We start from the raw sequence: 27,371 nt of genomic DNA, 5'->3' as shown, positions 1-27,371 counted from the left end.
TATGGACAACCTAAATAGACCAATATCAATTGAGGAAATAGAAGAAACCATCAAAAGACTACCAACTAAGAAAAGTCCAAGACCAGATGGGTATACAGCAGAGTTTTACAAAACCTTTAAAGAGAAACTAATAATAACAATATTTTTCAAGCTATTCCAGGAAATAGAAAAAGAGGGAGAACTTCCAAATTCATTCTACGAGGCCAACATCACCCTGATTCCTAAACCAGACAAAGACACTTCAAAGAAAGAAAACTACAGACCAATATCTCTAATGAACCTAGATACAAAAATCCTCAATAAAATTTTGGCGAATCGGATACAAAAACATATCAAAAAAATTGTGCACCATGATCAAGTAGGATTCATCCCTGGGATGCAAGGCTGGTTCAATATACAGAAATCAATAAATGTTATTCACCACATCAATAGACTTAAAAATAAGAACCATATGACCATCTCGATAGATGCAGAAAAAGCATTCGGCAAAGTACAGCATCCCTTTATGTTCAAAACTCTCAAAAAACTAGGAATAACAGGAACATACCTCAACATTGTAAAAGCAATCTATGCTAAGCCTCAGGCTAGCATCATTCTGAATGGAGAAAAATTGAAGGCATTCCCTCTAAAATCTGGAACTAGACAGGGATGCTCTCTCTCACCACTTCTGTTCAACATAGTTCTCGAAACACTGGCCAGAGCAATTAGACAGACGAAAGAAACTAAAGGCATAAAAATAGGAAAAGAAGAACTTAAATTATCACTATTTGCAGATGACATGATTCTATACCTAGCAGACCCAAAAGGGTCTACAAAGAAACTATTAGAGCTAATAAATGAATTCAGCAAAGTGGCGGGATATAAAATCAACACGCATAAATCAAAGGCATTCCTGTATATCAGCGACAAATCCTCTGAAATGGAAATGAGGACAACCACTCCATTCACAATATCCTCAAAAAAATAAAATAAAATAAAATACTTGAGAATCAACCTAACAAAAGAGGTGAAAGATTTATACAATGAAAACTACAGAACCCTAAAGACAGAAATAGAAGAAGATCTTAGAAGATGGAAAAATATATCCTGTTCATGAATAGGCAGAACTAACATTATCAAAATGGCGATATTACCAAAAGTTCTCTATAGGTTTAATGCAATGCCAATCAAAATCCCAATGGAATTTCTTGTAGAAATAGAAAAAGTAATCATGAAATTCATATGGAAAAATAAAAGAGCCAGAATAGCAAAAACAATGCTAAGCAGGAAGAGTGAATCAGGCGGTATAGCGATACCAGAATTTAAACTATACTACAGAGCAATAGTAACAAAAACAGCATGGTACTGGTACCAAAACAGGTGGGTGGACCAATGGTACAGAATAGAGGACACAGAAACCAATCCACAAAACTACAACTATCTTATATTTGATAAAGGGGCTAAAAGCATGCAATAGAGGAAGGATAGCATCTTCAACAAATGGTGTTAGGAAAACTGGCAATCCATATGCAACAAAATGAAACTGAATCCCTTTCTCTCGCCATGCACAAGAGTTAACTCAAAATGGATCAAGGAGCTTGATATCAAATCAGAGACACGGCGTCTGATAGAAGAAAAAGTTGGCTCCGATCTACATATTGTGGGGTCGGGCTCCAAATTCCTTAATAGGACACCCATAGCACAAGAGTTAATAACTAGAATCAACAAATGAGACTTACTTAAACTGAAAAGTTTTTTCTCAGCAAGAGAAACAATAAGAGAGGTAAATAGGGAGCCTACATCCTGGGAACAAATCTTTACTCCTCACACTTCAGATAGAGCCCTAATATCCAGAGTATACAAAGAACTCAAAAAATGAAACAATAAGAAAACGAATAACCCAATCAACAAATTGGCCAAGGACCTTCTACAGACACTTCTCAGAGGAGGACATACAATCAATCAATAAGTACATAAAAAAATGCTCACCATCTCTAGCAGTCAGAGAAATGCAAACCAAAACCACCCTAAGACACCATCTCACTCCAGTAAGATTGGCAGCCATTATGAAGTCAAACAACAACAAGTGCTGACGAGGATGTGGGGAAAAGGGTACACTTGTACATTGCTGGTGGGACTGCAAATTGGTGCAGCCAATTTGGAAAGCAGTATGGAGATTTCTTGGAAAGCTGAGAATGGAACCACCATTTGACCCAGCTATTCCGGTTCTCGGTCTATTCCCTAAAGACTTAAAAAGAGCATGCTACAGGGACACTGCTACATTGATGTTCATAGCAGCACAATTCACAATAGCAAGACTGTGGAACTAACCTAGATGCCCTTCAATAGACAAATGGATAAAAAAATGTGGCATTTATACACAATAGAGTACTACTCTGCATTAAAAAATGACAAAATCATAGAATTTGCAGGGAAATGGATGGCATTAGAACAGATTATGCTTAGTGAAGCTAGCCAATCCCTAAAAAACAAACGCCAAATGTTTTCTTTGATATAAGGAGAGTAACTAAGAACAGAGTTGGGAGGAAGAGCATGAGAAGAAGATTAACTTTAAACAGGGGTGAGAGGTGGGAGGGAAAAGGAAAGAGAAGGGAAATTGCATGGAAATGGAAGGAGACCCTCATGGTTATACAAAATTACATACAAGAGGAAGTGAAGGGAAAGGGGGAAAAAAACAAGGGGGAGAAATAAATTACAGTAGATGGGGTAGAGAGAGAAGATAGGAGGGGAGGGGATGGGGGATAGTAGAGGATAGGAAAGGCAGCAGAATACTACAGATACTAGTAGAGTATTATGTAAAACAGTGGATGTGTAACTGATGTGATGCTGCAATCTGTATACGGGGTAAAAATGGGAGTTCATAACCCACTTGAATCAAAGTGTGAAATATGATATGTCAAGAACTATGTAATGTTTTGAACAACCAACAATAAAAATTAAAGGAAAAAAAAAGAAAAAAAGAATGAACTCCATGCAATGAATGTTCCTCTTAGTACTGCCTTAATAGTGTCCCAGAGATTTTGATACATTGTATCTGTGTTCTCACTCGCCTCTTAATTTTTTAATCTCTTCCTTGATATCTTTTGCAACACATTATTCATTCAGAAGCATATTATTTAGTCTCTAGGTGTTGGAGTACCTTTTCTTTTTATTTTATCATTGATTTCTAATTTAATTCCATTATGATCTGATAGAATGCAGGGTAGTATCTCTCCTATTTTATATTTGCTGAGTTGCTTTGTGGTATAATATATGGTCTATTTTAGAGAAGGATCTATGTGCTGCTGTACATTGAGAAGAAAGTGTATGCACTAGTTGATGGATGAAATATTCTATAGGTCTTTTAAGTCTAAGTTATTGATTGTATTATGGAGTTCTATAGTTTTTGTTTGTTTGTTTGTTTGTTTAGAGGTGAAAGAGGTGTGTTAAAGTCACCCAGAATTATTGTGGTCTATTTGACTCCTGAACTTGAGAAGAGTTTGTTTGATGAACATAGATGCTCTATTGTTTGGGGCAGGGGATTCCAAGATGTTGGGCCAGAGGGAGGCAGCAACTAGTATCGATCCATGACCCAGATCTTACCTAGTCAGAATACTGCATCTCAGAGAGTGTAAGAAGACCCCTATACAGCTGATTTCTGCAGAAATCACCAGCACTGTGACACCCGTGCAGGGCTCAGAGCCTCAACATTCAAGCAGGACTCCTGACTCCTGGCTCCCGAAACCCAAAGCCTGCAGATCTAGCCCATGCACAGCTCTCAAGCGGCGTAGCAGAATCACCTATCAGTACCTCTGCAGAACTCCAGACTGCGCTTGGCTCCCAAGCGGGTCACTTTAGCTACTACCTACCCACAGCACAAGGCCATTGCCCGGCTCCCCCACCACACCAGACACCCCAGTGCTGGAAGCAAACCAACTCCATCTTGGATAACCTTTCTCTCCATATCTGGTGGGGGCAGCTCTCAAATAGGATCTCCATCTGGCCAGGTACCAGGTATCTGACTCCCCCTAACCCCCAGCAGCGATAACTCAGCACAGTGACCACTCAACACAAAAACAGCTCCCAGTTGGGCAGCTGTGCAATGTGACCAGGACACCGCCCACCTGGTGTGAGCCTGGGTGTGAGAGGTCCTGCAGGTGGGAACTGCTAAGTGAGAGGTGATGGGATTAAAGTTTGGAGCCTAACAGAGAGACCAGGACTGGGAAATCTCCAGGCAAGAGAAGGAGAAAATACTGGGTACTCAAGTCAGATGAGCGGTCCCAAAAAGAGACAGTGATTTGCAGTCTCCCTGCAGGGACTGGCAAGTGGCACTCTCCACTTCCAGGCACCCCACACCAGGACCAGTCTTCCCATCCTGGTTACCTACACCATCCAGAGGGCAAAGACACCAGCTTAAAACAGATTACCCACCTATTGGATAAGGAGAGAAACAGAAAAGATACAGATCTCTAAAACAAGCAACAACCTTGTTTTCTTCTTCTTTTAAAAAATATATATATTTATTTATTTTTTAGTGTTTAGGTGGACACAATTTCTTTATTTTATTTTTATGTGGTGCTGAGAATCGAACCCAGTGCCTCATACATGCTGGGCAAGCGCGCTACCACTTGAGCCACATCCCCAGCCCCCTGGTTTCTTCTTTTGAGTATTTATTTTTTTCTCTTTCTCTTCTACTCCTCTATTCTCCAGCCCTCACATCCCCAATATATGTGAAACCAAGAACTTTGCATAAAATAGGATTTTGAGGACTGAGTCACCTAAATAATATAGAGGTATTGTATATGCCCCTTTTTTCTTCTTTTTCTAATTTCATTTTTCTTTCCCCTCCAAATTTCACTATTTTAATATCCTGTATTTTTCTAAATACATGTGTGTTTGTTTTATGTACTCTACTGTCTTCCCACGTACTTGTCTACTCTAAATCACTTCTGTTCTCTTGCTACTAACCCTTTTTACTAGATTTCCCCTTCATACTTCCTAAGATATATTAAGTCTATACCCTCACATCCTACCTCCTCAGCATACTGTCCTATGCCCCACCCCTAGTTAATTTTTCACCATCAGAAACTGTAACCCTTTTTACAAAACTACTGATTATATATTAGATAATAATTGAATCCAACATTTCTGTACATTGAGACTGAACTGTAAATGTCTTAATAACAACAAATTATTCATAGGTGATATATTGTTGATATTGGGATCTGTTAACATTGTCCTTCCCCACAAAGGAGGGATCTTAGAACCCTACAAGAGCACGACAAATGCATAGGGCAAAAACAATAACACCCCAGACCCACTGAGATGGAAAGGAAGACACACAAGCAACCTGAAAAGACAAGGGGAGAAAGTACCACAAACAAATCAAGACACCACATCATTAGAATCATTGGCTGCCACAGCAGAAAAATGACAGAGAAAGAGTTCAGGATATACATGATTAAAATGTTCTGTGAAATCATGGAAGATATAAGAGAACAAATACAAGCAGTGAAAGATCACTTCGACAAGGAGCTACATATACAAATCCAAGAAGCAAAAGATCAGCTCAACAGGGAGATAGAGGTTCTAAAAAAAAAAAACAAATAGAAATCCTTGAAATGAGAGAAACAATAAACCAAATTAAAAGCTCAAATTAAAGCATCACCAACAGAGTAGACCACTTGAAAGACAGGATGTCAGACAATGAAGATAAAATAATCTTGAAAAGAACACAGACCACACAGAAATAACGGTAAGAAACTATGAGCTGAACATTCAAGAAATATGGGATAGCATAAAAAGACCAAATTTAAGAGTTATTGGGAAAAAGGAAGGCATAGAGGTCCAAACCAATGTAATGAACAATCTATTCAATGAAATAATATCAGAAAACTTCCCAAACATAAAGAATGAAATGGAAATCCAAATTCAAGAAGCCTACAGGATGCCAAATGTACAAAATCACAACAGACCCACACCAAGGCACATTATAATAAAAATGCTCAACATACAGAATAAGGAGAGAATTTTAAAAGCTACAAGAGAAAGGTATCAGATTACATATAGGGGAAAACTAGTTAGATTATGTGCAGATTTTTCAATCCAGACCCTGAAAGCTAGAAGATCCTGGAACAATATATATCGAGCTCTGAAAGAAAATGGGGGCCAACCAAGAATCTTGTATCCAGTTAAATTAACCTTTAGATTTGAAGATAAAACAAAAATCTTCTATGATAAACAAAAGTTAAAAGAATTTATAGCTAGAGAATCAGCACTACAATACATCCTTGGCAAAATATTCAATGAAGAGGAAATGAAAAACAACAATGAAAATCAGCAGAGGGAGATAGTACCCTAAAGGAAAAATTAATCAAAGAAGAAAATCAAGTCAAATTAAATAACAAAAATAAAATATGGCTGGGAATACAAATTATGTCTCAATAATAACCCTGAATGTTAATCAAAAGACATAGGCTAGCAGACTGGATTTAAAAAAAGAAAAGACCCAACAATATGCTGCGTCCAAGAGACCCATCTGATAGGAAAAGACATACACAGACTGAAGGTGAAAGGTTAGTAAAAATCATACCACTCACATGGAGTGTGGAAACAAGCAGGGGTTTCCATCCACATATCAAATAGAGTAGAGTTCAAGCCAATGTTAATCAAAATGGATAAAGATGAGCACTACATATTGCTCAAGGGAACCATACACCAAGAAGACAACAATCATAAATATATATGCCGCAAACCATGGTGCAGCTATGTTCATCAAACGAACTCTTCTTAATTTCCAGAGTCAAATTGACCACAACACAATAATGTTGGGTGACTTTAACATACCTCTCTCACCACTGGATAGATCTTCCAAACAAAAGTTAAATAAAGAAACTACAGAACTCAATAATACAATCAATAACTTAGACTTAACTGACATATATAGAATGTTTCAACCTGCATTAAGCAGATACACTTTCTTCTCAGCAGCACATGGATCCTTCTCTAAAATAGACCATATACTATGCCACAAAGCAACTCTTAGCAAATACAAAAAAGTAGAGATACTACCATGCATTTTATCAGACTATAATGGAATGAAATTGGAAATCAATGACAAAATAAAAAATTAAAATTTCTCCATCACCTGGAAACTAAACAGTATTCTACTGAATGAACAATGGGTTACAGAAGACATCAAAGAGGAGATTAAAAATTCTTAGAGGTAAATGAGAACATAGACACAACATATTGAAATCTCTGGGACACTCTGAAAGCAGTACTAAGAAGAAAATTCATTGTATGGAGTGCATTCCTTAAAAGAAAAAGTCAACAAATAAATGACCTCATGCTACATCTCAAAGCCCTAGAAAAAAAACAAAACAGCAGCAAAAGCAGTAGAAGGCAAGAAATAATTAAAATTAGAGCTGAAATCAATGAAATAGAAATAAAAGAAACAATTGAAAAAAATTGACAAAATAAAAAGTTGGTTCTTTGAAAAACTAAATAAAATTGTTTTGGCATAAAATTTTATTATTGTTATGTCTTGTTGATGAATGGTTCCTTTAGGCAGTATGAAATATCCTTCTTTATCCCTTTTGATTCACTTTGGCTTAAACTCTATTTGATATGAGGATGGAAACCCCTGTTTGCTTCCGCAAACCATGTAAGTGGTATGATTTTTCCCAACCTTTCACCTTCAGTCTATGGATGTATTTCCCTATGAGATGGGTATCTTGGAGGCAACATATTATTGGGTCTTTTTTTAAATCCAGTCTGCCAATCTATGTCTTTTGATTGGTGAATTTAAACCATTAACATTCAGGGTTATTATTGAGACATGATTTGTATTCCCAGCCATATTTGTTTATTTTTGTTATTTAACTTGACTTGGTTTCTCCTTTGATAAGTTTTTCCTTTAGTGTAATGCCTGCCTTTGCTGATTTTCATTGTTGTTTTCAATTCCTCTTTATGTAATATTTTGCCAAGGATGTTCTGTAGTGCAAGCTTTTGAGTTATAAATTCTTTTAACTTTTGTTTATCTTGAAAGGTTTTTATTTCATCATCAAATCTAAAGCTTAATTTTGGTGAATACAAGATTCTTGGTTGGCTCTTTCAGAGCTTAATATATGTTGTTCCAGGATCTTCTAGCTTTCAGGTCTGGGTTGAAAAATCTGTATATAATCTAATTGGTTTTCCCCTATATGTAATCTGATTCTTTTCTCTTGTGGCTTTTAATATTCTCTCCTTATTCTGTATGCTAGGACTTTTCATTGTAATGTGCCTTGGTGTGGATTTGTTGTGATTTTGTACATTTGGTGTCCTGTAAGCCTCCTGAATTTGGTTTTCGAATTCATTCTTCATGTTTGAAGAATTTTCTGATTGTATTTCATTGAATAGATTGCTCATTCCTTTGGTTTGGAACTCTATGCCTTCTTCTATCCCATAACTCTTAAATTGGTTCTTTTCATGCTATTCCATATTTCTTGAATATTCTGCTGATGGTTTCTTACGATTTTCACTGTGTGGTCTACATTCTTTTCAAGATTATATATTTTGTCTTCATTGTCTAAGGTCCTATCTTCCAGGTGGTCTAATCTGTTGGTGATGCTTTCAATTGAATTTCTAATTTGGTTTATTGTTTCTTTCATTTTAAGGATTTCTGTTTGTTTTTTGTTTTAGAACATCTATCTCCTTGAAGTAATTTTTTGCTTCCTGTATTTGTTTGTGTGGCTCTTTGTCAAAATGATCTTTTGCTGCTTTTATTTTTTTTATTTTTTTTATTTGTTGATAGCTCTTTATTTATTTATATGTAGTGCTAAGTCGAATCTAGTGCCTCACATATGCCAGGCAAATGCATTACCACTGAGCCCTAGCTCTGTATTTGCTCCCTTACATCATCCTTTAATTTGCAGAATATTTTAATTACGTAAAATATTCTGTAATTTCTTCTCTGTAATTTCTTCTCTGTAATTTCTTCTGCTGTGCTAGTCATAGATTCTAATAATGTGGTATCTTGATTTGTTTGGGCACTTTCTTCCCTTGTCTTTTCATATTGCTTCTGTGTCTTCCCTTATAAAACTGTGGATCTGAGGCATTACCATTTTTACTCTATAGGTTTACAGTGCCCCTGTAGGGATCCAATACCTCTCCTTTGAGGTGAAGGACAACATTAACAGATCCCAATATAAACAATATACACCCCCCCCAAAACAAATGTTTGCTATTAAGACTTTACAGTTTGGTCATAGTATACTGAAATGATGAATTCAATTATCATCTACAATATACTCAATAGGTTTGTAAAAGGGTTTACAGTTTCTGATGGTGGACAAAGAACCAGGGGTGACTAGCAGAATGATACTCTGAGGAGGTAGGAGGTGAGGATATAGAGTTATTATCCCCGTGGCTGCTGGGGAGATGCTGGGTAGAGGGGGCAGTTAGAAACTGGGTATCTGGCCAGCCAGAATTCCAAACTGGGAGTTGCTCCCACTGAAGATGGAGATGATGGTGGCCCAAGTTGGAGGCACCTACTTTCAGTGATGGGATATCAAGTTAGGTGGGGGGAGCTGAGCAATGGTGTTGGATGAGTTCAGAGACGAGCTCTGTGGCATGCAATGTGTGGTTGTCGGATGACTTCAGAGCCTGTTCTCAGGTGCAGGCAGGTGACAGCATGTAGGGGCTATCTGCGCTGCTGCAGAGTTCCAAGGTGGTAGTGACCGGGGGAGCCCCACATTGGTAGCTAGAGGTCCACACGGGAGTGGTGGCTGGAGTTCCTGTGTGTGGGAAGCTGCCGGGTGTCCTGCATGGGAGCACCGTCCATGATTTCTGCTCAGGAGGGTGGCCAAAAGTTCTGCGGGGCTGCTGCTGCCAGTGGTCCTGCTCAGTCACCTGGTAGTCCTGTGTGGGTGAGTAGTTGGGAGACCTACTCTGAGATGAGGCCTAGAGCCCTGCACCAGCACAGTGACCGCAATTCTTGCACAGGAGCAGGAATATCGCTTGAAGAGAAGCAGTATTCTCACTATTTGAGTCCCAGGTCATGGAGCGACACAGAATGCCGTCTCCCTCTGGCCCACCATCTTGGATCTCCCCAATATTGTTAAAATTTAAACTGTCACCAAACTTACCCATCAATTCAATGCAATTTCAATCAAAATCTTGGTAGGCTCTTTAATAGAAATTGATAAATGATTACTAAATGTACATGGAAATTCAAAAGAACCAAGAATAGCCAAAACAATTTTGCAAAAGAATAGACTTTAACATCTTATATTACTTATGATAAGCTAATCATCCAGACTGTGTCATACTGGCCTAAGGACACACATATAGATCAATGGAACAGAACAGGGAAACCAGAAATAGACCTACACATTTATGGTCAATTGCTCTTTGAAAAGAGAAACAAAGTAATGGAAAAACTGTATATCTATATTTCTTTAAATAGATATCAGTGTTCACCATGTATGTAAAAACTAACTTTAAGTAACTTATAGGTCTAAATATAAAAATTAAACTATAGCTGGATGTGGTGGCATATGCCTGTAATCCCAGTGACTCGGAGGCTGAGACAAGAAGATTGTAAGTTTGAGGCCAGCCTCAGCAACCTAGCAAGGCCCTATACAATTTAGTGAAACACTATCTCAAAATAAAAAATAAAAAGAGTTGGGGATATGGCTCAGTGGTAAAGTGACCATGGGTTCAATCCTCAGTATCAAAAAACAAAAAAGTTAAACTGTAAAACTTGAGAGAAGAGAATACAGAATATTATGTACCTTGAGGTAAGAAAAGATTTTTTTTTGTGTGTGTGTGTGTGTGTGTGTGTGTTATAGTACTGGGGATTGAACCCAGGAGTGTTCTACCACTGATCAACATGGTCAAGCCTTTTTATTTTATGTTATTTTTTAAATTTTGAGACAGGGTCTCATTAAGTTGCCAAGACTGACCTTGTTACTGTAATCCTCCTGCCTCAATTTCCCAAGTCATTGGAATTATGGGTGTGGGCCACCACATCTGGGTAGGGAAAGATTTCTTAAACACGAAAAGCATCAATCATAAAAGGAAAATACTGACAAATTGGACTTCACCAAAATGTAAAACTGTTATTTGAAACACATCTTTGAGAAAATTAAAAAGCCACAGACTAGGAGAAGACATTCACAATTCATATATACATTTTATATACATATATATTCACATGAGCACATAATACACACACACACACACACACACACACACACACACATATACACACACACGTACATGCAGAGGACTTGTCTCTACAACACAAAAAAAACTCTTACAATTGAATCATAAGAAGAAAAGTAAATCAAATTTTTAAATGAGCAAAATATTTTAACAGATCAAGAATTCCACTCCTAAGCATATATACAAGAAAAAGACTACATGCATAAAATGCCTTATATATGAGTGTATATAGCAGCTCTATCCACAATAGCCAAATAGCGGAAACAACCTAAATGTCCATTAACAGAGAAATGGATAAGCCAATTGTGAAAACATTTATGCCATGGATACTACTAAACAACAAAAAGGATGAATTACTGATAGGTGAATCTCAAAATTATTGAACTGAGTGAAAAAAGCCAGACACAAAAAAGCATATTCTTTTTGATTTCATGTATATAAAGTTCTAGAACAATCAAGTCTAACCTATATTGACATAAAACAGACCAATGGTTGATAGAGCTGAGGGCAAGAGGGAGATTAACTACAAAGAGGTATGAGGAACTCTGAATGGAAGATGAAAGTATACTATTTTGATTATGCTACTGGTTACTAGTTATTTGGTATGATTAGTATCAACTGTTGAACTCATCACATTTTACACTTAAAGTAAGTCCATTTTATTATAAATTATACCCCAATAAAGTTTACTAAAAATTTTTAAAAAAGAATTTGTGGTGGGTTTATAATTTGTCAACTTACCTAAGCTGAAGTGAATTTCCCATTACAGTAGTCTCTCAGTATCCAGGATTGATTGGTTCCAAGACAATCTGTGAATACCAAAACCTATAGATGCTCAAGCCTCTTATATAAACTGCTGCAGTATTGCATATAGCCTGTGCCTATCCTCCTATATACTTTAAATCATCTCTACATTATTTATAACTGCTAATACAACATAAATGTTATATTAATAATTATTATACTATATTGTTTAGGGGATAATAACAAGGGAAAAAAACCTGTACATATTCAGTACAGATGCAACTATCCTAGGAACAACTACATTTTTTATGCACAGTTGGTTGAATTTGCCAATGCAGAACCCAGATAGGGACCCATGGATAAAGAGACTGACTACATGTCCCTTCCCATCTTCCAGTTAGGGTGGGCTATAAGAAAGATTCTAGTGTAAGATGAGGAGAGCAAAAGAGAAACAGCAGCCATTTTGTAACTCCAACATGTTGTTACTTCTGATTTACCTTGTTGGTATGAGGCAGTGACTACAACAGAACCAGCAAGGTCAGAGGCAACAAGAACTAACATGGGTTTCAGTTCATCCTCACAGGTTCCAGTTCTTTCTTGTGGTCTCCAACTTGTCCTTGCTCTCTCCTACTTGACTTCCTTCTTCCTTTGCTGGCTGCATGCCCTTTGCTCTTGAATTGCCAGCATCAGATGTAAAGACAACAACCTTACAGAAACTCTTTTACTAGCTCCAACAATTTCCTAAAGTTAAATCCTTGTAACAAATCAATATATAGACGTGTATTCATTCCTGGTGGTTGTGTTTTCTCTGATTGAACCTTTTCTGATAAAGCCCTTTCAGGGTACAAACTTCCTTCAGCCACTGTTATTACTGTTATTATGTAAAATATTTTCCAAAGGAAAAAATTACATAGTACCACTAAAAATCTATATTACATAAATGGGAAAATAAATGAGATATCAAAAAGCTGGTTACTACTAGAATCATTGTTTATTTAATTTCTTTTTTTGCCGGGGGGCAGGGGAGGTAGTGGGGATTGAACTCAGGGGCACTCGACCACTGAGCCACATCCTCAGCCCTATTTTGTATTTTATTTAAAGACAAGGTCTCACTGAGTTGCTTAGCACCTCACCATTGATGAGGCTGGTTTTGAACTCATGATCCTCCTGCCTCAGTCTCTTCCCTCCCAAAATATATGCATTGGTTAACAATAATGGGGAAAATGATTGAGAAAAAAAATAGACTACAATTATACCAATAATAAGGGTCATTATAGTTATTGGGCTGGGAGAGGTGGATCTGTGTTCCTAGTAGTTAAGACCAAGAAAGAAAGAAAACTAAAATACTCAGCTCATGTTTATAAACTTATTCACATTAAAATAAGGAAGAAATAGTCATATCTATGGGTATCCTAATTTCTACAACTGGTCACAGGGTCATAGTTGGTATTCATAACTACCTTCTTTCACTACTTAGTCTGTATTCTCTTTGTCCTCAGGAAGCACCTCAGCTAGTAGTGATTCTTTACCTGGTGGGCTTTCTTGACACCTGATCAAGGTATGTGTGTTAAAGACTATAACAGAGTCCTGGCCATCCAGGTCAGAGACAACAAGAACTAACACAATTTTCAGTCTGTCCTTGGCTCCAGCTTATACTACTGGGTTCAATCTTGTCCTTGATCTCCCTCGCTTTCTATCCATATTCCCTTCCCCACTGATTTCCATGTGGACAAGTTTCAGCATGAAGCCTTACAGAAACTGGTTAATCAGTTTGTACAATTGTATAAAGTCAAATCCCTATAACAAATGCACAACAAATATCTATCTTCTAGATGTTCCACTTCTCTACTTGAACCTTGACTGTTAAATGAAATGTTATAAATATTCCCTCTCAACTTAAGCACAAGAATCCCCTCTACCACTACTTTATTTGATAAATCACTATGTCAATGATTCTTGCCAATTAAGAAAAATAATTAAAATATTTAAGAAACAAGACTTTGTCATTTGCAGATGACATCTTTAATTCTTTAGAATTAACTATTAGAAGTAATGAGATTGGTCTGGGGATGTGGCTCAAGCGGTAACATGCTCGCCTAGCATGTGCAGGGCGCTGGGTTCGATCCTCAGCACCACATAAAATAAAATAAAGATGTTATGTCCACCGAAAATTGAAAAATAAATATTAAAAAAATTCTCTCTCTCTCTCCTCTCTCTCTCTCTCTCTCTCTCTCTCTCTCTCTCTCTCTCTCTCTCTCTCTCTCTCTCCTCTCTCTCTTAAAAAAAAAAGAAGTAATGAGATTGTTCAACAAGGTTGTTAGATGTAAAATTCAAAGACAAAACCAATCCCTTCTTCTATACCAGCATCAAAAAATAATGAAAATTTTAAAATAAGCTAAGGTTCTTTGATATAAATCTAACAAAAAATTTGTAAGACATTCATAAAGAATATTATACAATTTTATGGAAAGTTATAAAAAAGTGACAAATAAATGGGAAGATATACCATATTTGTATATGTAAATTCTCAACATCATAAAGATATAAAGTCTCCTGAAATTGAACTATAAATTCAATGTAATTTCAATCAAAATTTCACCAGGATCTTTCAGGAACTCAACAACCTCAATTTAAAACTCTTAAGAAAGTAGAGGACCGGGGCTGGGATTGTGGCTCAGTGAAAGAGCACTTGCCTGGCATGTGTGAAGCACTGGGTTCGATCCTCAGCAGCACATAAAAATAAATAAAATTAAAAAGTTCACCAACAACTAATAAAAATATTTTTTTAAAAAAGAAAGAAAGTAGAGGTCCAAGTACAGCTAAGGAAATCTTAAAGATGACAAGGAAGATTTAACATTCAGGTATTAAACCCCATTATAAAACTACAGTAATTAAAAGTATTATTTTTTCAATATTATTTTAGTTGTAAATGGATACACAACATCTTTGTTTATTAATTTATTTTTTATGTGGTGCTGAGGCTCACACCCAGTGTCTCACATGTGTGAGGCAAGTGGTCTACCACTGAGCTACAACCCCAGCCCCCAGAAATATTATTTATAATACAAATTAAATTCATAGGACTTTGAAAAAAATAGCTCAGAAATAAGCACACATATATTTTCATATTTTGATTTTATAAAAGTGACATTATAAATAAGTCTAGAAAAGATTAACTATTCATTAAATGGTGGTAGATCACAAAATAAATAATTCTGATTGATTAAAGACCTAAATGCGAAAAGTAAAATTCTGAAATGTTTTGATGTATTAGATCATATTGAAGAAAAAACAACCTTACATATGAAAAAGACACAAAAACAATGACAAATCAAGCCACATTATGTTTTTTCAAAAGTTTCTCTTTTAAATATACAGACTGAAATTTTTATGAATTAAATGGTATGAAATCTGAAACTTAATTCAAAATAATTCAGGAAACAAGGGGAGGAATCAATGAGGGGCAAGTAGTGAAAAGAAGGCTGGGAATAGGTTGGGTATAAATCAAGTAAGATTGGACATAATAATTGTTAAAGCTAGGTGATAGACACACAAAGGTATACTATGCAGTTTTTTCTACTCTGGTATACATTTGAAATTCTCCATTTAAAGTTTTTAGCTGGGCACAGTGGCACACGTCTATAATCCCACCATCTTGGTAGGCTGAGGCAGGAGAACTACAAGTTCAAGACCAGACTCAGCAATTAGCCAGGCCCTAAGTAATTTACCAAGACCCTTTCTCAAAATAAAAAAAAAGGCAGGGGGGTGCTGAGGATTGGCTCAGTGGTTAAGCACCCCTGGGCTTAATCCCCAGTACCAAGAAAAAAAAAGATTTTTTTTAATATTCTTTTTTAGTTATACATGGGCATAATATCTTTATTTTGTTTATTTATATTTATGTGGTGCTGAGGATCGAACCCAGAGTCTCACACGTGCAAGGCGGGCGCTCTACTGCTGAGCCACAACCCCAGCCCAAAAAAAAAAAAAAGGTTTTAAACAAGAGTCAGGAAAGAAGAGATAATGCTTAAGAACAAAGTCAAAATACAGACTGGGCGAGTATTTTTGTAACACATATGACTAACAAAGGTAACCTCAACATACAAAGATCAACAATGTACTAATAAAAAATGACAATAAAACATCTGGGCATGGTGGCGCATGCCTGTAATCCCAGTGGCTCAGGAGGCTGAGACAGGAGGATAGTGAGTTCAAAGCCAGCCTCATCAAAGGTGAGGCACTGAGCAACTCAGTGAGACCCTGTCTCTAAATAAAATACAAAATTGAGCTGGGATGTGGTTCAGTGGTCAAGTGCCCCTGAGTTCAATCACCAGTACCCCCCCAAAAAATGACAATAAAACAATAACCAAAATATTTGAATAGGTAGTTCACAGAGTAATAAATCCAAATGAGTAAAATACAAAATATGCTCAAATATCAACTACTCTTACAATCCAGAAGTTGTAAGTTTAAATATCATTTTACCATGAAATAGTCTATATAAAACCAACTGTAAAAATTTTATAACAAAATAAAAATAAAAAAGACTGGGAGTAGAGCTCAATGGTAGAGCACCCCTGAGTTATATCTCTACTATCACAATAATAATAATAATAATGTCTAATAAGATTAAGTGACAGTGAGGATTTGGAGCTAAATAGCCTTTGTGAGTAATTTGGAAAGCTTGTTGACCATATATAGTGAAGTTGATTGAGTGTCTATTCAATAATCCAAGATTCCACATGTTTCTATCTACCCTGGCAAAACTCTCCCACATGTGCCCAAGTAAATATGTACATGTGTTTATTACAACACTGAAATCATGAAAAAAATAGAAATAAATTTCATTTCTATCAATTTAGGAGTAGACAAATATCTAACAATAGTAAATCTTCAGTGGATTCAAATACATATGAGAATGATGCATACCAACTTTAGTATATTGGTTTTATCTGCAAATGGAAGTAGGGTGGAGAAGATGAAGCTTTAACTAAAGAATGTTTTATTTCATTATATTTTTAAAGAATAAAGTCACCAAGGCCAATGTTAATGCTCTTTTGTAATAAAGGATATGTGTTGGTTATTCTGTTTTTTCATGTTTTTAATGATCTTTAACAAAACATTTTAAACCCAACAAATCCACCTTTTTTTTACTTATACTATGCCAAATGATAAGTGAGACCTTTTTGTCTTGTTTCTCATGAAAATAACTATTTTGTTTTGGGCAGATAATATGTTCCAATGGATGCCTGAAACCACGGGCAGTACTGAACTGTATAATTTAATGCCATTCCCATCTTAACTAATAACCACTTATGTACACTGTGGCCGTAGCTTTTCCATTTGGAGGTTTGACAGTAAAATTAGCACATATTTCTTTTTTTCCTTCCTCACAACTTTATGGATTAGAAGATCTGTTCTTAACCTTAGCAACCTCAGTATGTGATTTTTTTGCTAAGTCAAGAACATATTCTCCTAAAGGAAGCACTTCACAGCTTCTCTTTGGCACATGCTAATTGCCAGCATTATTATTCTTGCATTTAGGAGCCATTATTAAGTAAAATAAGGGTTACATGAACACAAGCAATGCAATATAACATTTGGTTTGATAATCAAGATAGGTACTGCCTGGCACGGTGGCTCTGCCTGTAATCCCAGTGGCTCAGGAGGCTGAGACAGGAGGACCGCCAAGTTCAAAGCTAGCCTCAGTAACTTAGCAAAGGCCATAAGCAATTCAGTGAGACCCTGTCTCAAAATAAAAAATAAAAAGGGCTGGGGATGTGGCTAAGTGGTTAAGCATCCCTGGGTTCAATCCCCGGTACCTCCCCCAAACAAAATAGCTACTGACTGACAAGTGGGTATAGCAGCACAGATATACTGTACAGAAGGGTGATCTATGTCCTGGGCAAGATGGAACAATATAGGGCAAGATTTTATCACACTACTCAGAATGACACACAAATTAAAACTTATGAGTTGTTTATTACAGCTAACTGATAGAAAATGAACCTGGATAAACAGGAACTACTTTAAATAGGACAAAAAAATCACATATCAACTACATGACTTGAACATTGTTAAATGGTCCTTTAAAACAATTCATCTAGAAAATAAAGCTAAAGGCAATTTTTTCTCTATCTTCATTACAATGGACTGAATGTTTGTGTCCCTCCAAAATTTATACGTTGAAATTTTAATCTACAATGTGATGGTCTTAGCAGGTGGCTTTTGGGAGGTGATGAGGTCATGAGGGTGGAGCCTCCACAAATGGGATTAGTGCCCTTAGAGAAGAAAGCCTAGAGTGCTTTCCTGCCCTCTTTCTGCTCTGAGGATACAATGAGAAGTCAGCATTTTGCAGCCCAGAAAAGTGCTTTCTCTGAACCTGACCATGCTGGCCCCCTTATCTTAGACTTCTAGCTTCCAGAACTGAGAAATAAATTTCTGTTATTTAAGCCACCTATTCTCTGGCACTTTGTTATAGACACTCAAACTAAGACATTCATCTTGACATTTGCCTTGGCATTTGTAAGAGCCTAGAGTCTCATGAATGTATAATTATAAAATAATTTTAGCATTTTAAGCCTAGACTTAGCATTTAATCCAACATTCACTCAGGAATTTTTCCAAAAAAAAAAAAATAAAATAGACCACAAGCAAAAGGCAGAAGGCATGGTGGCTTCTACTTTCCTAGGGACAATCCCTTTTATTATTGCTATTGCAAGCTATTCTAATACAATGCTATTACTTTAATATTAATTTTGAGCATTGTCTTTTATGTTAATTTAAGAAAATCATTGGAATAGCTAGTACCCACTTGAAGAAAATACCAGTGGAGATTACTGGGACCCTAATACCATGTCTAAGAATCCTAGGGGTGGAATGCAATTAGAGTTGGCCCTCTAATGCAATTACATATAAATCAGCATCCTCAAGTAGCTTTATTACATTTTACCCCAGCTGGTAAAATATTCTCTACTCCATCCCCAACAGATATAAACATGTGACCTAAGCAAATTTCAGTTTTGCAATATCAGGATAAAGAAAAAGTAACTGGGTCACAAAAGCATTATGCAGAGCCCCAGGAATATGTCTCTACTAATGTCAGCTATTGATGTCCACTCAAGAGCTCAGACCTGGTTTCAGGCTTAAGAGGGTTGTCAGAAAATGTGAAATACAGATAGGACTGGCAAGGTATGAAATTTATCACAGGTTTCTCCTTCTCCAGAATTAAAGCTGTCAGTCAGGCAGGGGGAAGACAAATGCGACATGAGCTCTGAAATGCTCTTTTTTATTTATACACTTCAGCAGTTCATTGTTGCCTTAGCTCTTGGAGGTTAAAACTAATGAGAAGATGAATAATTTCATGTAAGTCAAGAATATGAAAATTGGATATGTTTGAAATAGTCATTATATAAAATATGGTTGTTTTTATTACTTTTAACTTTTGTATGGTAGACTATCTTGTTAATTCAATAAAAAACTTTATGAAGGTGAATGAGTAATGTTTGTAAGTTTCTTTAAATTCCTTGGATGAAAGATGCTATATAAAACCAAAGTACACTATGCTGCCCAAAGTGTACTATTTTATTTCATAAACTGCAGTATAAAAAAGCTGTGAATAAAATCTCTCAGTGGGTTTGAGAGGATGATCATTACCTTCCCAGTCCCGGTAATAGATCTCCCGGCTTCTATGCAAACAGCAACTCCTGTTGTTTGTTGCTGCCCAAGTTTTGAATACTCACAGGCAAATACTGAAAGGACAAATTTTATTTTTTATTTTCTGGCAGTGTTGAGAATTGAACTCAGGGCTTCACACATGCTAGGCAAGCACTTTACCACTGAGGCACTTCCCGAGCCATTATTATTTTTTTTATTGCAGTGCTAGAGACTAAACCCAGGGCTTCACACATGGTAGGCAAGTGCTTTACCACTGAGTTACATCCCCAACACAACAGGTCAAGTTTTGTTGGGGTTGTTTGGTGTGTGTGTGTGTGTGTGTGTGTGTGTGTGTGTATAAATAGGTATGTACTCAAGTGGGAAATAAGTCATGAATAAGATGAATGGATGTTTGATTAAATGTAAGCTTGTGGACAACATTTATTTACAACTTGCATATATTGCATTTCTGAAGCCAGTATATTATTTTTTTAAATAGGCAATGGAGGGGGTGGGTAACTTATTTTCAGGGTCCAGAAATTAAAAAGAAAAATGTGTGCCTTCTCATTTTGTGACATCACTGAAATTTATATGTAATGCTCCAGAATTAAATCACTAACAAAGATAAATTGAGTGCCTTTAAGAAATTCTCACATCCTAATCCCTGTGTTTGTTGAATTGGAAAGTTTAATACAAGTTTATTACCCTGACTGCATTCAGACAGTGATGAAGGAACACAAAACATGTTTGCATCAAAAGTTAAATAACTAGAACAGACAACAGTATATGTCACAAGATGCCAAAATGAGTAATCTGAGCAGTTAAGGCTGTGTATTCAGAGGCAGGAGAAGACAAAGAATCAGGGGTAAATGGGCCAACAGAGTCATAGAACTGACTATAAAAGAGTTTTCAGTGAGGGAATGGGAGAGATGAGGTTAGAAATGTAGTTGGAGGGCTGGGGTTGTGGCTCAGTGGTAGAGCTCTCACTTCACACGTGTGAGACCCTGGGTTCGATCCTCAGCACCATATAAAAATAATAAGTGAAATAAAGGTATTGTGTCCAACTACAACTAAAAAATAAATATTTTTTAAAAATAGAAATATAGTTGGATAATACACTAAATTGAAATAATATTATAGTTTTCAATTTTCTTCCTCAAATACAATTATCTACAATTATTTAGTTTGTCTTTAGTTTAAGTCTCTAAATATGAATATGCATGCTGCCCAGTACAGAGACACACAGTTGGTCTTGCTTTTGCAATAAGTACAAAAGAACAGGTGGTGACAAGATCTTAGTTGTTGATGATGATAATGTTTAAAGTGTTATTTTACTTTATATTGGATTTTTTCCTGACTTCTCTTCATCCAACAGGCTCACATCACTGTCAGCAGCCCACAAACACTTGAATATATTTGCTATTTGAACATTCTCTTTCTCTCTATCTCTTCAGTACTGGGGGGTTGAACCCAGAGACACTCTACCACTGAGCCACATTCACAGCCCTTTTTATTTTTATATTTTGAGACAGAGTCTCACTAAGTTGCTAAGGCTGACCTCAAACTGGCATTCCTCCCACATCAACCTCCCAAGTAGCTGAGATTATAGGTGTGTGCTACCGCACCCAGCTGCTATATCTCTTTCTAATTCTTTCTATCTTAGTCTAGACCACTAAGTAGGCAGTCTTGAAAGTTTGATTTAAAACAAAATTAAGCAGATGTGGAAAAACCAGAACCCTCATATATTACTGGTGGTAAAATAGTGCAGTAGCTATGGAAAACAATTTGGCAGTTCCTTAAAATATTAAATATAGTGTTACCCTATGACCTAGCACTTCCAATCCTAAGTATATACTTAAGAGAAATGAAAACATATGTCCACATAAAAACTTATACTTGAATGTTCCTACAGAATTATTCACAGTCACAGTAGCCAGAAAGCAAACACCACACAAATGTCCATCAAATGGTGAATGAATAAAGAAAATGATATGATATAGCTATACAATGGAATATTATTCAACCATAAGAAGGAAGAAGTACTGATGTATGCTATACAGAGATAAACCTTAAAAACATGTTAAGTAAAAGAAGTCAGTTATAAAAGACAACATATGATTCCATTTATATAAAATGTCCAGAATAGGTAACTCTATACAGTTGGAAAGCAGATTAGTGGTTGCCAGGGACTGAGGATCAGGGGGAGTTGGGTAGAATGTGGAATGAAGTGTATGATTCCATTTATATGAAATGTCTAGAAAAGGCAAATCTACAGAGATGGAGAGTAGATGAGTGGTTGCCAGGGCTGAGGGGCAGAGGGAGTTGGGTAGAATGGGGAGTGACTGTTGAAAGGCTTATTTTGGGAGTGATGAAAACATTCTAAAATTGCAGTGGCAATGGTTATACTCTAAATATATTGTGAATGTGAATATACTAAAAAGTATTGACTTGTACATTTTAAATGAGTAAATTGTATGTTATGAGAATTGTATCTCAATAAAACTTTTAAAAATCGAACACATAATGACATGAAGGAAATGCTCATGGTACAGCATAAAGGGATACCAGTTGCCACAATAGAACCAGATTTCCTTCCCTTTTTGCAGCCCTTGCAGCCACAGCAGCTAGCTTGGCAAGAACTGTCTGAGAAGAGGAGATGCTGGCTTGTTGAATCAATTGTAAGAACTCCACAAGCAAATAAGTAACCTCACACTGGATGTAGAAAAGACATCAGAAGGCAACTGGAGATAGGCAGCTGGCCTAGCTCAGGGTTTTATGAGCTGAGTGATGGGGCTTCAGGATCCCTTCCCAGTTCCTCTAATCCAGTGTTCAGTATTTATTCAATTGTCATTCCAACACCAGCATTTATAGCCCATTGAAGGCAATCTTGACTATCTCAAATGGTTGCCCCAAATCTACAGATCTCTTAAGATGGCAAAACTATAAAGAAGGCCACTGTGAACACCAGGCTTCAAGAGCAATTTACCATAACCCCCTCCATAGCAAGATTTATTCTATTTTGTGTGTGTGGTGCTGGGGATAGAACCTAGAGCTTTGGGTATGCTAGGCAGATTCTCTCCACTGAGTTATACTTCCAACCTGTACCACAATTCCCTTGATGTCATTGCATATGTAAATCCTAAGTACCAGTGTGATTTGGTATCTAAAAATGGAAATGATATATATCACCACACCAGTCCACTTCATGCTGTGGCTGTGTAGAGCCTAATGTTTCTCCTTTGTCTGATGGGCAACGTGCCAAGGGGACCATAGCAATGACATTTGTGTTGGATCTGAACTAGATGCCACCAAAAGTTCCTTACCATCTTATGGAGAGCAGGCTGTGCCCTAATCCGAGTTACTCCATTTTGTAAAGCAGTAGTTTGTCACAAACTACTCCATTTTGAGTACATGTACCAAGGCAAACTGACTCTAAGCCTTATTTGTGTAAGTAAACCACCATCTGCCCATCACAACCATAAGGCACAAATTGATGGATAACTCCTAAGTGCCAATTTATAAAAGTAAATCAAGGAGTACCTGAGCATGTGAGCATCCCAAATTATCAGGAACACCAGACCTGGGAGCTTATCAACCTCACCAGATACAACCCCTTCACCTAAGACCCATAAAAGGAGGAATCCTTTAAGACATTACCTGGTCACGTGAACAATCTTCAGAAGCCTTGCCCAGGAAAATCACCACAGCGACTAACCTCTGATTTACTGTCCCATCGAGCTTCAGCTTAGTCTGATTTCTCCTGTCCGTGACAATCATGCACAGCCCACTCCAAGATGACACTCTGAAACTTCCATCTGCTTGAGCCCTCTGCTTTGACAACTCTTCAGAACTGGTTCATTAAAACCCTTATCTGACCACCTACAGTTAACTCTGAATTCATCTCTATCTCCCGCCTATGCTCTTGGCACAGATCCAACTTTAACTCTTTCTTAGTCTTTCTGTGACCTATTATGTGTGACTTGAGTGTTACAGATGTTCGAAATTAAGATTGCAATAAAAGAACTTGTGTTTGCTTGGCTTGTTGACTATCATGTGAATAATAAGTATTCTGTGAACTGCTTCCACTAAAAGTGGTGTAGCGTGTTATTCAATAAATTCTGACACTGTAGAAAAACACAAATGTTTTTAATCTATGTTAATGGCATAGCTCACTCACAACACATCTCCAACCAGGCTAAGGTCTGCTTCCTATTCTCCATCCAGTAAGAAAATGGTACATTCTGAGCCTCATGCAGAAAACAGCACACCCTTCAAAGGTCCAACAAACCTAGGACCCAAATGATAGCTGATCCCATATAAGGGCATCTGTAGGATGGGAGCGAGTGTGTCAGGGCCACTGGGGACATCTAACAATGGCAATGGTGTGAACCTTAAGAATTTGAAATAACTGTGTTGCTCTCTGGCAAAATATCCTCTTTGCACAATCGGGCATTCTCCCCACTGAAGCAATCCTCAAAAGAATCAAACGCAGAACAACTGAAGAGCAAGAGGTTGCCCCCACTAGAGAGCTGCTAGCCAGGTGCTGTTACCGCTGTTTAGAGTGGAAAATAGAAGGCTTTATTGAAAGACTTCTCCCTGAGGAAGACGGGGACCCAAAAGGCAATATCTTGGATGGGGGAGGTCTTCCCTTTTTTATCCTAAGGTCTTCTTTTAGTCTCCCCATTCATGCCCTTTGTTTCCCTTTATCTTGCAGTGATAGAATGCTGGTGGGAAGGCCAAAAGGTGGAAGATATAGGTGGGCTGGAGGAGTAATCTGGGCAGCTTTTGATTAGCACTTCCCAGTTTGCTGGGAGCTGTTTCATTAACAGTTCCTTAGGACTCATTCTGGGCCTTGGGGACATTAACATTTCAATGTCCCCAGGTGCTGCTCTGTTTTCCTGGACTCATTCTCAACAATGGTCTCCATTTTCTTTATCTTACTTAGATCCATTTACCTAACTACATTAACTACCTATCTGTAAATCTGGCTTTAGTGCTGCCTTGGAATTCAAAAGCAAGAATCTGCCCCTGCCAAGGTAGCCTCCCAATATTATTATGCACGGTGTCCCACCACTAGGACTGGGAGGTCTCTTATAGAAAGCAATCCATCTCAGCTGCCTCTCCAAAAGAGGATCCTGGCAAAGCACTCCAGCCCCAAGAGTACAAAGATGCGCAGCTCCTGAAAAATGAGCCACTGAAAAACAGCCTGCGGGCTGTCCCTCCACCCGCTGCTTCTCCATTGCTGCCTCCAGCTTTCCCTGTGGAGGAGAGACTTACCTTGGATTTCCAAAGCAAGGGCCCCCTTCATCAAGCCTTGAGGGAGTCTGGTCAAAGCTCAGTTCATCCCCAGGCAGCAGCCAGGAATCAGGCAAGGCCACAGGAACGCGGGCTTTCAAATGCTCTGCAGCCAGACCTTACTACCATGGAGAACAATTTGCCAACAGGGAGAAACCCGAGCAGGGAGCAAAACGTGTTAGCTATAAATAAGAAACTCAAGAAAATCTCTTCCGTGTGTAGGAAGAGCGGTGCAGGCCACAGACGTCTTCCCAGAAGGCCCTGCGCCACGGGAAGCCACAGGGCGAGAAATAAGGCACTCCATATTGCTTCCGATGGCAGCCGGTGGTGGCCAAACCTAATCGTAAACTAAAGGAAGGAGGAAGTCCCAGGCTGAGATTTCCTACAAAGATGCCCAGAGGATGGTGTAGAGGGCTTGCAGAGGGCAAGTAGGCATGTACCCGCGTTTGTGCCTTGGAACTATACCAGCTCTACACCTACGTAGCCAGTGACTCCAAGTATTTTGAGTGTAAAATCTGTCTTCTAGTCCCAGGTAGTGGACACTGTTACACTATCCACGATAAATCCAGTGGGAGTGAGGGCAAGTTAGCGAGCTAGAACACCAACACCAGCAATATGAGGAAAGCAGGAGCTGGGCGGGGTGGCGCTTGCCTGTAATCCCAGCGGCTCTGGAGTCTGAGGCAGAAGGATGGTGAGTTCAAAGCCAGCCTCAGCAACAGCCAGGCCCTAAGCAACTGAGTGACACCTTGTCTCTAAATAAAATACAAAATAGGGCTGGGGACGGGGCTCAGTGGTTAAGCGCCTTTAAATTCAATCCCTAGTACCAAAAACTAAAAAAAAAAAAAAAAAGGAAAAAATGAGGAAAGAGGGGGCTTAATTTGGTCCCAGTTTGTCCAGACTCTTCCCATTCAAATGGTCATGGCCCCAGACCTTCACAAACCGCCCCCCACAAAAACCTTTGTCAAAATTAAGGCCTTGCATAACTTTAATAAGAAAGTCCTCCATTTTTGGTCTCTCTTTTTAAATAGTGTATTATAGTTTTACATAATAGTGGAGTGCATTTTGAGACAATTATACACACATAGAATATAATTTGCTCCACTTCAGGCCCCAGAACTTCCTTTTACCCTCCCCTCACCCCCTTTCCTTTCCTCTATTGGTCTTCCTTTTATTTATTTAGTGTTTTTTTTTTAATTGGTGCTTTATAGTTGATCTGTGTCTTTGAAACTGTGACAACACTCTGAGTAACATTGATGTAGGAAATGTTTATTTCCCTAATTTTAAGGGAAGTGGGGAGATAATATGTTAATTTTTGTGTAATACTTTCATAGTATCCTTTTCTTTTATTAAGATAAAACCAAGGAAAATTGTGCCTCATCTTCATTATGTAAGGACACTAGTGCCTTTAATGGAAGGTAAAGGATATTTTACTAGTTAGATGTTCATATTGAGATATTAATAGTGGTGACAATGAATGGGTTTCATGATACCAGTTTATTTTAATTTTTCTGAATATCTGGCAAGGTACAGGTTTTGATGTTCAAGTTTCATTTGCACGAGACCTTTTGATCCCAATGTCAGGTGGATGGAATTTTAGGACATACATTTGTCTCTTGATTCTTTATGATCATGTCTCTGCACAGAATTTCCTGTTGAGGGGCATTAGGTACAATTGTATGAAGTATGTACAAGAGGTAATCATTGTTCTGCAAAATTTGTTATGATATAGTCTACATTGCTCAGAACTGTTCTATTTACTAGGCTCAGAACTTGTAGGACAGATCCTAAATCCAGAGATGGAAACCTGCATAGGGATGCTGAGCATACCTTAAAAGGATTCATAAAAACTTTTGCCATACTTGGGGCTGAGGCCCTATCACAGTAACCCCTTCTTGGGCCATATAAACAGCATTTTGGTGCCTTTTCCTCCATCCCTAATTTGTAGCCAGTTCAAACATTTGCCTCTGAAAAAAACTTACTTTGGGGATAAAATTATGATCCTCTGATACAGAGAAATTCACTCTCAATAAAATAAGCTATGGGCATGACTCCAAGTGTAGAATTGCTCAATGAGCATGTGCTACCTGAGCATTGGCCTGAATACTAGGACAATCCAGTCTAGATTGGACCACTGACCCTAAATGGAGGGCTTAAAAAATTGGGGGATAGCTGGGCATGGTGGTGTACTCCTGTAAACCCAGCAACTCAGGAGGCTGAGGCAGGAGAATTGTGAGTTCAAATCCAGCCTCAGCAACTTAGTAAGACTCTGAAGTAACTTAATGGAACCTTGTCTCAAAATAAGAAAACAAAAAGGGCTGGGGATGTGGCTCAGTGGTTAAGCACATCTGGGTTCAATCCCTAGTACTAAAAAAAAAGGGCTTTTTCTATAAATAGTACTGTGTAAAATTGCTTTTTATACCAATGTATAATTTTTATATCAATACATGCATATTTTGTTCATGAGTAGTGGATATTTTTATATTCCTGTTAAG

The 27,371-nt window shown here is 37.6% G+C and overlaps 1 pseudogene; it reads left to right on the top strand.

Moving 5' to 3' along the window:
* Positions 1–9,800: 9,800 nt before the first annotated feature.
* LOC101974471 (dapper homolog 1-like) lies at positions 9,801–24,120 on the top strand (annotated as a pseudogene).
* The last annotated feature ends 3,251 nt before the right edge of the window (positions 24,121–27,371 follow it).

This window comes from Ictidomys tridecemlineatus, chromosome X (genome assembly GCF_052094955.1).
Source record: "Ictidomys tridecemlineatus isolate mIctTri1 chromosome X, mIctTri1.hap1, whole genome shotgun sequence".
Taxonomy (NCBI): Eukaryota; Metazoa; Chordata; class Mammalia; order Rodentia; family Sciuridae; genus Ictidomys; species Ictidomys tridecemlineatus.
Note: the sequence above shows the minus strand (reverse complement) of the source record. Positions and strands in the feature narration are given on the sequence as shown.